The sequence below is a fragment of the Grus americana genome, chromosome 22, assembly GCF_028858705.1.
Source record: "Grus americana isolate bGruAme1 chromosome 22, bGruAme1.mat, whole genome shotgun sequence".
NCBI classification, from domain to species: domain Eukaryota; kingdom Metazoa; phylum Chordata; class Aves; order Gruiformes; family Gruidae; genus Grus; species Grus americana.
Window position 1 is genome coordinate 7,040,277 of NC_072873.1, and position 15,429 is coordinate 7,055,705.

Sequence of the window (15,429 nt, forward strand, 5' to 3'; positions counted from 1 at the left end):
GGGAGGTTATCAGTCCCACAAGGTCATGGGGAAGAGTGCTCCTCTTGCTTTGGGAGGAGCTGTACTGGAGAAGGAGACTCAGAAGAATACGTTGCTAAAGGATGGCTGAAATTGGGAATGGGAAAATAGCCATGCAGATGGCCCACAGTCATCCATCCGTCCCATCTCTCCATCATCTGATCTTGGGGCCATTGTCATCACACCTGGGCATGGGCAGCAGGGACAGCTTCCCCATGCAGCCCTGTCCCCCTTCAGCACAGCATCTGGCATGGCCCAGTTGTTGCCAACCTCTTGACTGAGGTGTTCACAAGTTAGTGTTGATATCAGCAACAGCAGGCCACGCACTGGAGCCCCCTGTGCCTCTGAACCCAACACCCTCTTGGGTGAAGGCAGCCCCAGGACAGTGACTGCTGCTCAGACATGCAACACTGCTCTCTGTTGCCTTGCCTTCCTCCAGCACAGCTCTCCTGAGGCCCAGGACCTCAACGGCCCCACAAGTGCCACAACGCAACTCTGGTCCAGAAAGGTGCTGTGCGAGAGGAGATACCCCCAGCTCTGCAGAGACCTGGCAGTCACAGCGGGATTTGATTCTGCACTCAGCATGAATCATGAGCTGTCCCTGAATGGCCCAGGGCACGCACCAGCCCAACCACAGGGCACAGGTTGGAGTGCCTTCGCCCAGGCACCAAGCTCCTTCAGCATTCCCAGAGCCCTGGGGCTGAAGTGGCCCCGGTGCTTCGTGCAGCACCACTGCTCCCCACACTCAGGCCAAGGCCTTCCCTCATCTGCAGACCCTGGGACCCTGTGGTGTGGGGGTTTGTTGTCACACAGACCCCACATACTGCCAGCACCACAGGACCAGGGTGGAGGACAGGGTCATTCCTGCATGGGGTGAGGATGGGGGGCACCTCTCCCCAGTCCAGGTTCTGTGGGAGGCAGTGCTGAGTCCTATGGTAACACAAGGACAATGAGCATCAGGACCAAGCCCACCTAGACCCAATGCAACCATGGGTCCCAGTTCTGGCTTGGCCCCTGGCTCAGGGTCTCTATGAGAGCTCAGGCCTCATAGATGCTGATGCTAATTTGCAGGCACCAGGTATGCTTTTTCCACATTGTCCATCCCTCCTTTACCAAAAGCCCAGTAATGTGCAAAACTTGAGTCCTCCACAGATTTGATAACAGGCTATTTACAGAGCGCTTCCTGCTAAAGCGGTTGGCAGGAACTGTAACCCCAGAGAATATTCTCAGGCCAACAGAGAGCAAGCAGTTGGCATTCACCAGTGGGCAAGCAGCTGCAAGTGAGGCAGCTGCACATCATCAGAGCAGGTGAAAGGGAGATAGAGAGGATTTTCTCTGGCAGCTTGATGAGCCCCAAAGCAGTGGAGAAGGAGGCAGTGTCTGCCTCTAGTGTTAAGGTAAGGGCAACCTCTGGCATGGGGAGGGGAAGGAGAGGAGAGGAGAGGAGACATTCAAGTATCTTAACATCTTTTTTAAGTTGTGGGAGCCAGAACTACACGCTGCACTCTAGGTGAGGCTGCACCAATGCTAAGTACGGTGGCATAATCACCAATCTTGACCAGATGGTTATACTGGGTTTGATGCACCCCGGGATGTGGTTTGCCCTCTTGGCTGCCAGGGCATGCTGCTGACTCATAGTGAGCTGGCTGTTAACCAGCATCCCCAGATCCCTTGCTGCAGGGCTGCTCTCCCAGTTTATACTTGTGTCTGGCAGTGCTCCGTACCAGGTGCAGAATCCAGCACTTGATCTTATTAAATTGCATGCCTTTGATGATTGCCCAGTGCTCCAAATATCTAGATCCCCCTGCAAGGCCTCTTGTCCCTCAAGAGAGTCAACAGCACCTCCCAGTTTGGTATCATCAGCAGAATTGCTCATGGTGCATTCAACTCCTGCATGAAGATCACTGATAAAAATATTGAAAAGAACTGGCCCTAGAATTGAGCCCTGAGGCACACTGCTGGTGACTGGTCACCAGCCAGACCTAGCCCTGTTCGCTACAACCCTTTGAGCCCTGCCGTTCTGCCGGTTCTTCACCCAGCACATCGTGTACCTGCTCATCTCACAGTTGGACAACTTGTCCAGAAGCATGCTGTGAGGGACAGTATCAAAAGCCTTACTAAAATCCAGAAAAACTACATCCACTGCCTTCCCTTCATCCACTAGGCAGGTGACCTTATCATAGAAGAACAGTAGTTCCACAGGACTTTCCCTTTGTGAACCCATGTTGACTCTGCCTGATGACTGCATTGCGCTTTAAATGCCTTTCAGTTGCAACTAGTATAATCTTCTCCATTATTTCTCCAGGAACTGAGGTTAGGCTACCAGGTCTGTAGTTTCCTGGGTCTTCCCTCAGGCTCTTCTTGTAAATTGGGATAACATTGGCAAGCTTCCGGTCAGCAGGGACCTCCCTAGACCTCCAAGACTTTTGGTAGATGATTGAAAGGGGTCCTACCATAACATCCGCCAGCTCCTTCAGTACTTTGGCATGAATCCCATCTGGCCCCATGGACTTATGAACATTCAGCTGATACAACTGGTCCCTTCCGATTTCAGTGTCCACCAATGGAAAGTCACTTTTCCCGCAGCTGTTGTCCTCTGACTCAGAGGACCAGGCAGCTCAAGGTCTACCGGTACTGTTAAAGGCTGAGGCAAAAAAAGCGTTGAATACCTCCGCTTTTTCTTCATTCCCATTAGTCAGGTGGCCATCTTCAACAAGTATCAGCCCAATGGTTTCTTTAGGCCTCCTCTTGCTGTTAACGTGCTTCCAAAAAGCCTTTCTTGTTGTCTGACATGACACTAGCCAGTTTCAACTCTAATTGAGCTTTGCCCTTTGTCCTGGTTTCAGCTGGGGTAGAGTTAATTTTCTTCCTAGCAGCTGGTAGAGTGCTGTGTTTTGGATTTAGAGAGAGAATAATGTTAATAACACACTGATGTTCTTAGTTGCTGCCAAGCAGTCAAGGACTTTTCAGCTTCTCATACTGGCCTGCCAAGGAGAAGGCAGGGGGCATCCAAGAAGCTGGGAGGGGACACAGCCAGGACAGCTGACCCAAACTGGCCAACGGGATATTCCATGCCATACGACATCATGCACAGTATATAACTGGGGGGTTGGCCAGGAGGTGCAGCAGCCCAGGAACTAGCTGTGCATCGGCTACGGGTGGTGAGAAATTGTGCTGTGCGTCACTTATTTTCTATATACTTTATTATTATTATTATTATTATTACTACTACTACTGCTACTACTACTGCTACTTCTTCTCCTCCGCCTCTTCCTCCCTTCCTTTCTGACCTCTTAAACTGTCTTTTTCTAAAGCCAGGAGTATTAACTTTTTTTCTTTTCAATTCTGTCCCCCATCCCACTGTGGGCAGGGATAGTGAGCGAACAGCTGTGCGGTTGTTTTTTGCTGCCTGCCAAGTTAAACCACCACAGCCTTTCATATCTCCTCCCTGCATAAGCGAACGACAGCTCTGTATTCTCCCCGCAAAGACTGACCTTCCTTCTAAAGATCTTGCAAGTTCTTTTTCCTCTTGAGCTCCACGAGGAGTTCCCTGTTCAGCCAGGCTGGTCTTCTGCCCCGCTTGCTTAACTTTCAACACAATGGAATGCCTGCGCCTGTGCTTTTAAAAGGTGGTTCTGAAAAACTGACCAGCACTTGTAGAGCAGTTTCTGAGGGGACAACCCCAGCATGGAACCTGGTGACTTCTAACACCAAGGGGAAGGCTCCTGCCCCACCAAAGGGCTTACAACTACAAAATAGGTTCACTGCCCACACAGCTAAAGAGGAGCCACGTGTGCCTTGAAGCCCTGGTTTTTTGAACAAGATCAAGGAAACAGGGCTCAAATGGGCTCACCTCTAGCAGCTGCATGTGAGCAAGGAAGGGCCTACAAGACATCATTGTGGAGAAGTCCCCAAAACCCTTTCTAGGACGTCAACGTGCTGGACTCCTCTGTCAATTGCCTGTACCCTAATGCATGCGGTATGGGGAGTAAACACAAGAAGTTAGAGATCTGTGTGCAGCTGCAGGGACACAATCACATTGGGGTCACGGAACCGGGGTGGGAAGTCTCCCATGACTGGCATGTTGCAATGGAGGGACAGAGGCTGCTTCAGAAGAACAGGCTGGGAAGACAAGGAAGGGGGCTTGCCCTTTCTGTGAGAGAGCAGTTGGAGTGCATGGAGCTCTGCCTGGGGATAGGTGATGCAGCAGCTGAGAGCATATTGGTGAGCATTAAAGAGAGCACAGGTAAGGGTGACATTGTAGTGCGTATCCGCTACAGGCCACCTGACCAGGAAGAGCCAGTGGATGAGGCCTTCTACAGACAGACAGGAGCAGCCTCACATTCACAGGCCCTGCTCCTCATGGGGAACTTCAGCCACCACAATATCTGCTAGAGGGACAACACAGCAGGACATAAGGAAGCCAGGAGTTTTCTGGAGTGCATGGACGACAACTTCATCACCCAAGTGAGAGAAGATCCAACAAGGACAGGTGTTCTGCTGGACCTCGTATGTACCAACAAGGAAGAGCTCGTTGGGGATGTGAAGATCAAAGGCAGCCTGGGCTGCAGTGACAATGAAATGGTGGAGGTGGTCAGGATCCTGAGGGGAGGGAGGAGGGTAAATAGCAAGCTCACAATCCAGGCCTTTGGGGCAGCAGGCTTTGGTGTCTTTAAAGGTCTGCTTGGGAAAGTCCTGTGGAGTAAGGCCCTAGAGGCTAGAAGGGCCCAAGAAAGCTGCTGAGCATCCCAGGAACACCTCCTGCAAGCTCAAGAGCAGTCCATTCCCAAAGAGCAGAAAGTCAGGAAAGCATGCCAGGAGGCCTGTAGGGATGAACAAGGAGCTCCTGGCCAAACCAGAACAGAAGAAGGAAGAAAACAGGAGAGGGAAGCCAGGACAGGTAAGCTGGGAGGAATCCAGAGGCACTGTCCCAGCATGTAGAGATGAGGTTAGGAAAGCCAAAGCTCAGCTAGAACTGAATCTGGCAACAGATGTCAAAGGCATCAAGAAGGGCTATGTGCCATACCCAAAATTGATTTTTCTCTTCCGGCATCATGCTGTCTACCCCATAATTTCCCAGTGGTAGAAGAGGGCCCACATAGATTTGATTTTTAGCAGCATTGAAAAAACGAGGGACATCATAAACTTTGCAGGCCTCGATACCCAAATCTTGGGGAAGGCTGCTTAGTTGCATGGGTAAAAGATTTAGACTCTATGAAATCTAGCAGTGCAGCCCACCTACTCCCTCCAAGTGACCATTGGAGTGAGTTGGGAGGGAGAGAAAGAGAAAGACACGGGACGTCCTTACACAAGGAAGCCCTTGGGTGACCAGCCAAGGATTGTAGGGCTGGGAGCAGCTGGGCCCCTTCCTGTCAATGTAGCCACAGGCAACCCCACCAGCGTGCCCCAGGACAACATCACTTGCCTGCACTGCACCCCTCCGGCACCTGAGCTGAGTCGTCTGCTGGCACTGACACATTCCTGCCCCGGAAATCCTGGGGCCTCTCAATCCCAGCACTCAGAAGAAGCCTCCATGAGGGAATGGGTATGGCAAGAGCCAGGCAATGAAAAGGCGGCATCAAGGAAAACAACCACCCAGCCCAAGTTATTACCTTGGATGTTTTCCGTTCATCATGAGCACCTTAGAAAATTGCCACTTCCTTAGAAGCTACCTCTGGGCCTGGGTGTGTTGGGTTTGTGTGGCAAGGTTTTGGTAGTGGGGGGGGCTACAGGGGTGGCTTCTGTGAGAAGCTGCTAGAAGCTTCCCCTGTGTCTGATAGAGCCAATGCCAGCTGGCTCTAAGACGGACCCGCTGCTGGCCAAGGCCAAGCCAATCAGTGCCTCTGTGATAACATATTTAAGAAGGGAAAAAAACAAGTTAGAGAGAGAGCTTTTTGCAGCCAGAGAGGAGTGAGAAGATGTGAGAAACTCTGCAGACACCAAGGTCAGTGCAGAAGGAGGGGCAGGAGGTGCTCCAGGCGCCGGAGCAGAGATCCCCCTGCAGCCCCTGGTGAAGACCATGGTGAAGCAGGCTGTCCCCCTGCAGCCCATGGAGGAAGGATGAGGGGGTGTAGAGATTCCACCTGCAGCCCGTGGAGGACCCCATGCCGGACATGTGGAGGCACCTGAAGGAGGCTGTGACCCTGTGGGAAGCCCACACTGGAGCAAGTTCCTGGCAGGACCTGTGGACCCATGGAGAGAGGATCCCACGCTGGAGCAGGTTTGCTGGCAGGACTTGTGACCCTGTGGGGGACCCACGCTGGAGCAGTCTGCTCCTGAAGGTCTGCACCTTGTGGGAGAGACCCACATTGGAGAAGTTTGTGAAGGACTGTCTCCTCTGAGAGGGACTCCATGCTGGAGCAGGGGAACGATGAGAGGAGTCCTCCCCCTGAGGATGAAGAAGCAGCAGAAACAACGTGTGATCAACTGACCGCAACCCCCATTCCCCGTCCCCCTATGCCACTGAGAGGGGAGGAGGTGGAAGCCGGGAGTGAAGTTGAGCCCAGGAAGATGGGAGGGGTGGGGGGAGGTGTTTTAAGATTTCATTTTATTTCTCATTCCTCTACTCTGTTTTGCTTAGTAATAAATCAGATGAATTTCCTCTCTAAGTTCAGTCTGTTTTGCTCGTGACGATAATTAGCGAGTGATCTCTCCCTGTCCTTATCTCGACCCATAAGCTTTTGGTTATACCTTTTCTCCCCTGTCTAGTGAACGAGGGGAGTGAGAGAGCGGCTCTGGTGGGTACCTGGCCCCCAGCCAGGGTCAACCCACCACACTGGGGTAGGTCAGGGCCACCATAATAGTCAGCCCAGCTCCTTGATCTCTCGCCCATTTCTCTTGCCTCCTTCTCCTTGGGAACCAGGTGAGTCTGAAGCCCTTTCCCCATGTCCTTTTTCTGCTCATGCAGATGTGTACTCCTCCATCCTATGCTGAGTCATGGTGCTGCTTGCCATGAGAGGGGGTAGAGGGGTGAAAGTCTCATTCAGAGAGTGTTTGGGATTTGGCTGAAGGAGATATTCTTTTAAGAGATACACAGCAGCCTCCTTGGGCCTGGCAACACTGGTAACTCTTTTGCCCCACTGCACAGTATCTATCTCATGGCTCAGCAGGTGCCTTTGAAAGGCTCATGGAAGGGTGACCGACTCATGGCAGGCTGCTCCTCACATGTACCTGTGCTCTGCTTCCCCTCTGCTCTGTCTCCTAGGAGCACTTCTGGACCTGAGATGTATCCTGCTATGGCCAGTGACTGCCATGCCGACCCTGTGGCCCGATGTCCGCTGGCCAACGAGCATCTCTCTGGAGCATTCGAATTCAGTTTACTCATGGCACCATGAAATCCCTGTGCCGTGCCCTCACGTGAAGAACGTACAGCTGTCACTTTGCCTTCAAAAAAGGCAAAACCAGCTGAGCAGCCTTGGCAAGGGGAGGACAGAGGCAAGAGAAGAACCAGCCTGAGATGGGCAGGATGGGAATCTGTGCCCTCTGAGATGCATTTCTGAGACAACGCTGGCAGCAGGCCTTTACGGACAGGCCAGAGGATGTCACGTTACCCAGAACGCTCTGAGCCCTTTCTGGGGAAGCAAGAGAGCCTCGTGGGACACACCCTACTGCCCTCCCTGCCTTGCAGGGACCGTGTCAGTCTGCATGTGTAGCGCTGAGCAAGCGCGGCTGTTTGCTGCCTCCAGGAGCACAGCTCCGCAGCAGCCATCAAGGAGAAGAGGTGCCGAGCGCAGGCACCGACTGCAAGGAGGAGGTGGTGCTGCCGGTGCCGGTGCCGGTCGGGCGGGGGAAGGGGCGCGGGGCCGGGCGGGGCCGGGCGGGGCGAGGCGGCCCCGGCGGGCGGAGCGGCAGCGCCCCCTGGCGGGCCCGGCCGGGGCTGTCCCCCCGCCCCCGACACACACGCCCGGCCCCGCCCGCCGCCGTTCCTGCTTCGTGGTTCGTGCCCGGCCGCAGCCCCGGCTCCTCTCCCCGTGTCTCCCACGGCGCAGTAATACACCGCCGCGTCCCCGCGCCGGGGCCGGGCGAGCCACAGGGCGCTGGACCGGCGGTCTGCCGCCACCCACAGCCGCCCCGGCGGGTCCGGCACCTCTTTGGACTCTTTAAGAGCGCTCACGAGGAATGCGGGGCCTCGGCCCGGGAGCTGACGGTACCAGTGGATGTAGTCGTAAGCCTTTCTGTTGGGGTGTGAGCAGTTGATGTTGATACCGGTGCCCTCGGAGGTCTCTGCCGACGGCTCCTGCTGCACCTGGGCTCTGCCCACAGCCACTGCCAGAAAGGAGAAAAAAAAAGAAAAACACCTGAAAATCTGCTTTCTACCCAGCCCTGCCTGGTATTTCCCAGAACAAATCCTGCAGAAGCAGCCAGGACCATAGAGAGATGATGAGGTGCAGGGTTTCCAGAGGCTGTCGACATGTGCAGTAATGGCAGTGCCCATTAAGAATTGGTGGAGAGATGAATGTAGGAATGAGAGTTGGAAGGGGGGAGTCATTGAGGGGAGACAGGAAGGAGAAGAAGGGAAGGCAAGGAGAAGAGAAGAGAAGAGAAGAGAAGAGAAGAGAAGAGAAGAGAAGAGAAGAGAAGAGAAGAGAGAAAAAAGGGAAAGAAGGAAAGAGGGCAAGAGGGAAAGAAAGAGAAAGAGAAAGAGAGAGAGAGAAAGAGAGAAAAGAGAGAAAAGAGAGAAAGAGAGAAAGAGAGAAAGAAAGAAAGAAAGGCAAGCTGAGAGGGCATGAGCTCATGAAGGGCAGAAGAGATGCATGCAGAAGGGAGGATAGAGGGTGGAATAAGGTTCAAGAAGGTTCAGGAGGGCCAGAGGTGAGACCCGGGCCCAGCGCTAGTCCCAAGCAGCCCCAGGTCCAGCGCCCCGCCACCACCGCCAGCCCCACGCACCCAGGAGCACCGCGGCCAGCCCCGCCAGCCCTGCGCCCCGGCACCGCCGCATCCCTCCGCTCTGTCGCCCGCGCCTCGCTGCCCCCCGCCAGCCCCGGCTCTCTGCTCCGCCCGCGGTGCCACCTCCCCTCCCCTCCCCTCCCCTCCCCTCCCCTCCTCGCCTCGCCTCGCCTCGCCTCGCCTCTCCTCTCCTCTCCTCTTTTCTTCTCCGCCTCCACCAACTCCGCCCCGGGGCTGAGCCCTGCCACAGTGACGCTCGATGTCTCGACCGGGCTGAGAGTGCTCCGTGGCTCTGCACCCGCAGAAGTTTGCCTCCTGCCAGTCCGACTCTCCCCATCCTCCAGCAACGACCCCTCAACAAGAAGAAGCCTGCACAGCGCCAGCTGCAGCCTGGAACAGCTGTAGGACCCTGACCAGGAGATGGACCAGCTTCCCAGAGCTGTCTCTGAGCTCAGGGGCTGGAAACAGCAGCCACTGATGCCCTGCGGATGGCAGGGAGGAGGCCCAGAGCCTCCCTCCAGCTGCCTCTCTGCACTCCCAGCACAATGCCTAAAAGTTGTGTCATGGTAAAGGGGATGTGAGCACAAGTGTGACATGGGCATGCAGGGGTCAGATAGGGCACCGTGAAAGGTACACAGTCAGAAGGTAGGTGAGAAGGGGCCTCCAGAGGTCATCTAGATCAATCCCATGCTCAGAACAGATCCCATTAGATCAGGTTGCTCAAGGTCATATGCAGTCCAGCCTTGAAGACTTCCCAGGATGGAGGTTGCACAACCTCCCTGGGAAACACCTTCCAGTTGTTGTTCTTTCTTTTAGGCTACTGCTTAATCCGATTTCTCCGTATCCCAGCTGATGTCCATTGCCTCCACTCCTAATGCTGAGCACTTCCAGTGTCTTGGTCCATTTTCTCTGTCCCCTCTGATTCAGTAGTTGTAGAAGCAAGAAGGTGTCCCCTGAGACAGCTCTTCTCCAAGGTGGGCAGGCCCAGTTCCTTCAGCCTCTCCTCACACATCATGTTTGCCAGCCCCCCTAATCAACTCGGTGGCCTTTGTTGGACTTGCTTCACTCTGTCAATATCCTTCTTGGACCAGGGAGCCCCAACCTGGATGCAGTACTGCAGAGGTGGTCTCACAAGGGCCAGAGGGACAGGGTCACTTTCCTGCACCTGCTGGCCTCACTTTGACTAACACAGCTCAGGATGCAGTTGGTCCCGTTTGCTGCAAGGGCACACTGCTGTCTCCCGTTCAGCTGGGTGTCTCCTAAAACCACACATCCTTTTCTGTGCATCTGCTGCCAAGGCAGCCAGCCCCCAGCCTGCATGACCACATGGGCTGGTTCCTCCCTCAGGAGCAAAACCTTGCATGTGCCCTTTTTGGCCTTTGGGAGCTTCCAGTCAGTCCATTTCTTCATGGTGAGAACTTTTGGAGCGTGGTTGTCCAGCCAGTTTTCCACCCACCTTATCGTCCTCTTAATGAACCCTTGCATCTCCCTTTTGGTCAGAAAGGAAGTAAAGGAGAGGGTGTCAAACATCCTTCTAAACTCCAGGTACACATACCCTGCTCTCCCTTCTGTTCTCCACAGTGTCTGTCACCTCCTGAGAAAACATTGAGGTGGGCCCTTGGCTACACTGCAGCCTCAGCTCAAAAACAGCTCCACAGAGAGGGGAATCAGCCCTGGCTGAGCTCTTCCAGAAGAACTCCCTGGCCCTCATCTCACCAAAGGCCATTACAGGGAAGGAGGGAAGCCCTCAACAGCACTGCCTCCAAGTTGGACCTGAGCCCAGGCAGGCAGACATTCAGGACAGGAGATGGTCTCAGGAACTTTACACACTGTGGACAGCCCGTGCTGGAAAGACGGTCTGTTCTGGACATGCCTGTGGGACAGCATCAGGCTTTGGGGGATGTGGCTCAGATCCAATGTCCCTTGCTTCCCAGGAGCAGTTGCTGGGCACTCAGAGGGAGAGTCCAATGGGGGGCATGAAAGTCTTTGTAGGCTGAAGTCCAAAGCAGTCATCAGCTCTTTGGCTTTCCTGTGAAAGACAGAGAGTCTGTCGTTCTCCTCAGAGCACAGCAATGCCAGGCTTCGTGTTCCCTGCATTCAGGACCTGTTTGGGACAAGGTCTCAGTCCCTTCCTGACACAGCACCAGGTCAATGAGTTGTACGTTTGACATTGGCTGGGACATGAGAGGGGGCACTCAGGGATGGCCAGCACAGGGTCAGCAGGATTCCTCAACCATTCTCCATGCCCATAAAGCAAACCTCATCCTTTTGAACTCTCTATCGCTGGGGAGAGCAGCTGTGGTGCTGTCTGGAGAGGCAGGGAGTGGGGACTGCCAGCCATGCTGAGGCACTCCCAATGTTGTCACACTGAATAAAACTAGGGATCCAAGCTGGAGTGAAACCATCCTTGTTGGGACCTAAAATCAGCAGCAGCGGAGCATGAGCTTTGGAGGGGCAGGAAAAAGAGGAGTCAGGAGGCAGGGGCTGCATTTCAGGGCCTCTTCCCTAGACAGATCTCTAGCAGGCTGGTGTCATCACCTCTCAGCTGCACTCCGGCTCCTTCAGATCTTTTGAACCTGCTGCTCTGTGGTGTTCATGGACACAGTAGTGGAGAGTGTCCCTGCCATAAGCAGCACATTCCCTCCTGATGAGGAACGCACAAGGAGACACATGAACACACACACACACACACACCCCATACAGAGGCACAGTCTCCTGCACACTGGCATGGAATCATGCACAAATTTGTGCTCCCACACCCATCCACACAAACCCAGCTGCTCACAAAAGCACACAAGACAGGAACACACATAGGAACACAACGAACCATGGACTTGGCTAAGGACACCTAGGAACAACAGCAGCAGGGCTAGAGCACTCTGGGGAAGGACAAGGCCCCAGGCAAGCACATGGCAATTTTTGTGTACTCACAGATGCACAGAGAGGGGATGAGCCAAAACCAGCAAGAATTTTTTTCCTGAGGGCAGAGTTAGTCAGGATGGGGTCAAAACCTAGCAGCACAACCCACACACCTGGGGAGGCAAGAACAAGTGAGCATGGGGGAGAGCTGAGGAGGGTAGGAAAGAGATGGAGGTGGCACATCCGCATACAAGCCATCCCTTGGGGGTCCAGCTAAGGACGGCAGGAGCTTCTTCCTGAGAACAGCACTGCAAACAGACCCAAAACAGTGACCCACGCTAATGTCACTTGTCTGCGCTGGACCCATCCAGCACTTGGGCTGAGCCTTCTGTCTGCACTGCTGCATTCCTGCCCTAGAAATCCTGGAGCCTTTCATCCCAGCGCTCAGAAGAAGCCTTCATCAGGGAATGGGCATGGCACAAACCTGGAAATGAAGAGGCATCAGTGTTGGAAAAGAAAGCACAGCCCGTATCATTAGCCGTGATGTTTTGCATGCAAGATGAGCTTGTCAGAAAATTGTTACCTCTGCAAAGGGTGCTTCTGGTCCTGCAGCAACACAGGGCAGGTATAAAAGCCAGCCCAAGCCCCTGCTCTCTCATCCTCTTCTCCTGTCTCCTTCTCCTTGAGAACCAGGTGAGTCTGGAGCCCCTTCTCCTCCTCTTCCAAAGTGAGAGATTTCCTTGATGGACCTCTCAGCTGATACTGGCTCTGTCCTGTGCTGGGGCTTGGAGCATATTACTACGGGAAAAAGAAATGGGGAGGAGGTATGCTTAGAGAGATGCTGGGACAGGGCTGAGAGGACTTTTGGTTTCCGAATTAGGATAGAGACTCCCTGGACCAGGCTGCTCTTTGTAGGGCGATAAAGTCTGTATGGGTCCAGCTTCCAGCTTCCCACTCAGGAGTGCCCTTGGCTCCTTTGTGACACAGAAAATAGCAGGCTGCTCCTCACCCACCCTTGTGCTCTGCTTCCTCCCTGCCCTCTCTTCCAGGTGCACCTCCACCCTTAGAGACATGTCCTGCTACAACCAGTGCCTGCCATGCCGGCCATGTGGCCCGACCCCGCTGGCCAACAGCTGCAACGAGCCCTGTGTCAGGCAGTGCCAGAACTCCACCGTCGTCATTGAGCCGCCTGCTGTGGTGGTGACCCTGCCCGGCCCCATCCTCAGCTCCTTCCCACAGAACACCGTTGTGGGCTCGTCCACCTCTGCTGCTGTTGGCAGCATCCTCAGCTGTGATGGAGTGCCCATCACCTCTGGGTGCTGTGACCTCTCTGGCATTTCCAGCCGCTATGGTGGCAGGAGGTGCCTCCTCTGAGAAAGATGCTAGAAACACCCCACTGAGAGACCCTGAGGAACTCAGAAGATGGTGCTGGGCAGAGGATTGAGATTCTGGATGTTGATTTCACTATAGCTGGATGGCTTTGCTTTTCTCTCCCTCTTCCTTGTTTGCTTTGGTTCCCCTTGGCAGCAAGGTCTCACCAAGAGCAGCCTGGTGGGCACCATCTGTCTCCTCTGTAGCTATGGGGCAGGCAGAAAGACAGCACGCTGGAACTTCTCCATGGCCAAGGACCACAGACTCTTGACTGCTTCCAGGGGTCCCTGCACTGCTCTGCTTTACTTGGAGTGACTTTGTTTCCCTCTTTTGACTCATTAAAATTCTGCTACATTCAAGCCTGGCCTCCATGTGGTCCTTCCCTCTGTGGACACTCCCCACGCTGCCAAAGGAGAAGGGTGTTGCTCTGGGGATGAAGGGGGTGAGGGCACATTCTCCATTCACAGAGGAATGGGATGTTGGGACAGCCTGCAGTGGCTCCTCTTTTGGGCACTGTCACTTGGAGCTGAGGAAGACATCCCTGGATGCTCTGCTGCCAGTGACCATCAGGCCTTGCCTTGCCTTGTCTCTGCCCACAAAAGCCCAGAAAGGCAGGATGCCCTGAGGGGTCAGCATCCCCATGAGCTCTTGAGGAAGGGCGTTCATCTCGCTATGGTTGGAACTGCACTGCGGTGGCAGGGGGTGTGGGGTTCTGGAAGATAGCTTGCTTTGCAGAATGGCACAAGTGGTAAAGCAGGGAACAGCCTTTGGGATGGCCCATAGCTGCTACTCCACCTTCATCTCCACTCCACCATGCAGTCTAGGGGTCATGGCCAGCATGCATGGGCAGGAGTAGCAGGGAAATGTTGCCCATGCTGCTGAATGCGTCGATGCTGGAAACTGGAGCTGAGCATGTGGGAGGTGAGGGCAGTCAGCACAGAAATGGGGACAGAGAAACGGTGTATTTCTGAGGGAGATCAAATTGCTCTGATACAGAGCTTGCAGGAGCATGTGAAGATCAGCAAGGATGAGGGTACTGGGTGCACTTCCCAAGAGAGCTGAAGGGGAAGGCAGAGCTCTTGACTGCTTCACGGGTCCCCCCGCCTGAGAATTTGTGCTCAGGAATTGGCTGCCATTCTGGGGGGAGCAAAGAGATTTTATACCTGCAAATCTCAACCCTTCTGATGGGTGGAAATGTCTCTTGGCAGCCACTACAGCCTCGTATCCTATTGCTTGCATGAAAATCCAGATGTCCTGACAAGAGTGTACAAGTGGAAGAACGGAAAACCCCCTTCCACCGTCCTGCACCAGGGACTTATGCCTAAGGAAACATCTCTCAAAACAACTGAAGGCCAAACTTTTATAAAGCCATTTCACTTCCATGTCGGAAATCCTTCTTCCCTAGTCACGCTATCAATACCCATCATCTCCAGCAGCACAGTTGGACTTCCTATCCCTCCCACAGTAGACCTCGTAATAAGCAGAAGGTCCTTGTTCAGGATGATACCATCAGCAATTATCCTGGTTGAAGAGGGAGGGATGGCATGTCTTGTGACAGAAGGGACAGCTGCTCGTGGCTCTTGGCATGACCCCTGGTTTGCCTGTCCAAGAAAATTGATCTTGGAAAGGTGTGAAAAGGGCACAAGATCCATGTGGGTGTTACACTTCAAGGGCATTGTTCCAGAGGTTCTTGTTTTAATGGTGATATACACCATCTACAGGCAGAGCTGCAACTGTTATTTACACCACTCTGACTCCCCTGCTGAACACCTTGATTTACACCCTAAGAAACAGGGATGTGAAAGCTGCTGGTAGTTGTTCACCTGTACTAAACAGCTGGCAAGGTTGTAGTGTTTGACAGTAGAAATGGTGACTAGAGGTGTTTCCGATTGAGAAAATGCTCTCAAAGCACAACTGGCCACAATAGGGTAACCCTTCTGTGGATGGGATCTGCACAGTGTCCTGTCCCTGGCAAGGGGGCAACACATTGCACTGTGCAAGTAACTGAGCACTGGCACGGGTTGCCCAGGGAGGTTGCCAAGTCTCCTTCTTTAGAGACATTCAAAACTGACCCAGATATGGTCCTGGACAACTGGCTCTAGGTGGCCCTGCTTGAGCAGGGGCGTGGGACCAGATGACCTCCAGAGGTGCCTTCCAACCTCAACTCTTCTGTGATTCTCTCATTCTGTCAGAGCAGCTGACATAGAGCAGCTCAGGGTTCTAAGCATCTGAAGGGATGTAGGGTTACCTATACTGTCCTCTCTTTCTTTCTGTTCTTAGCACTAATAGACGGCA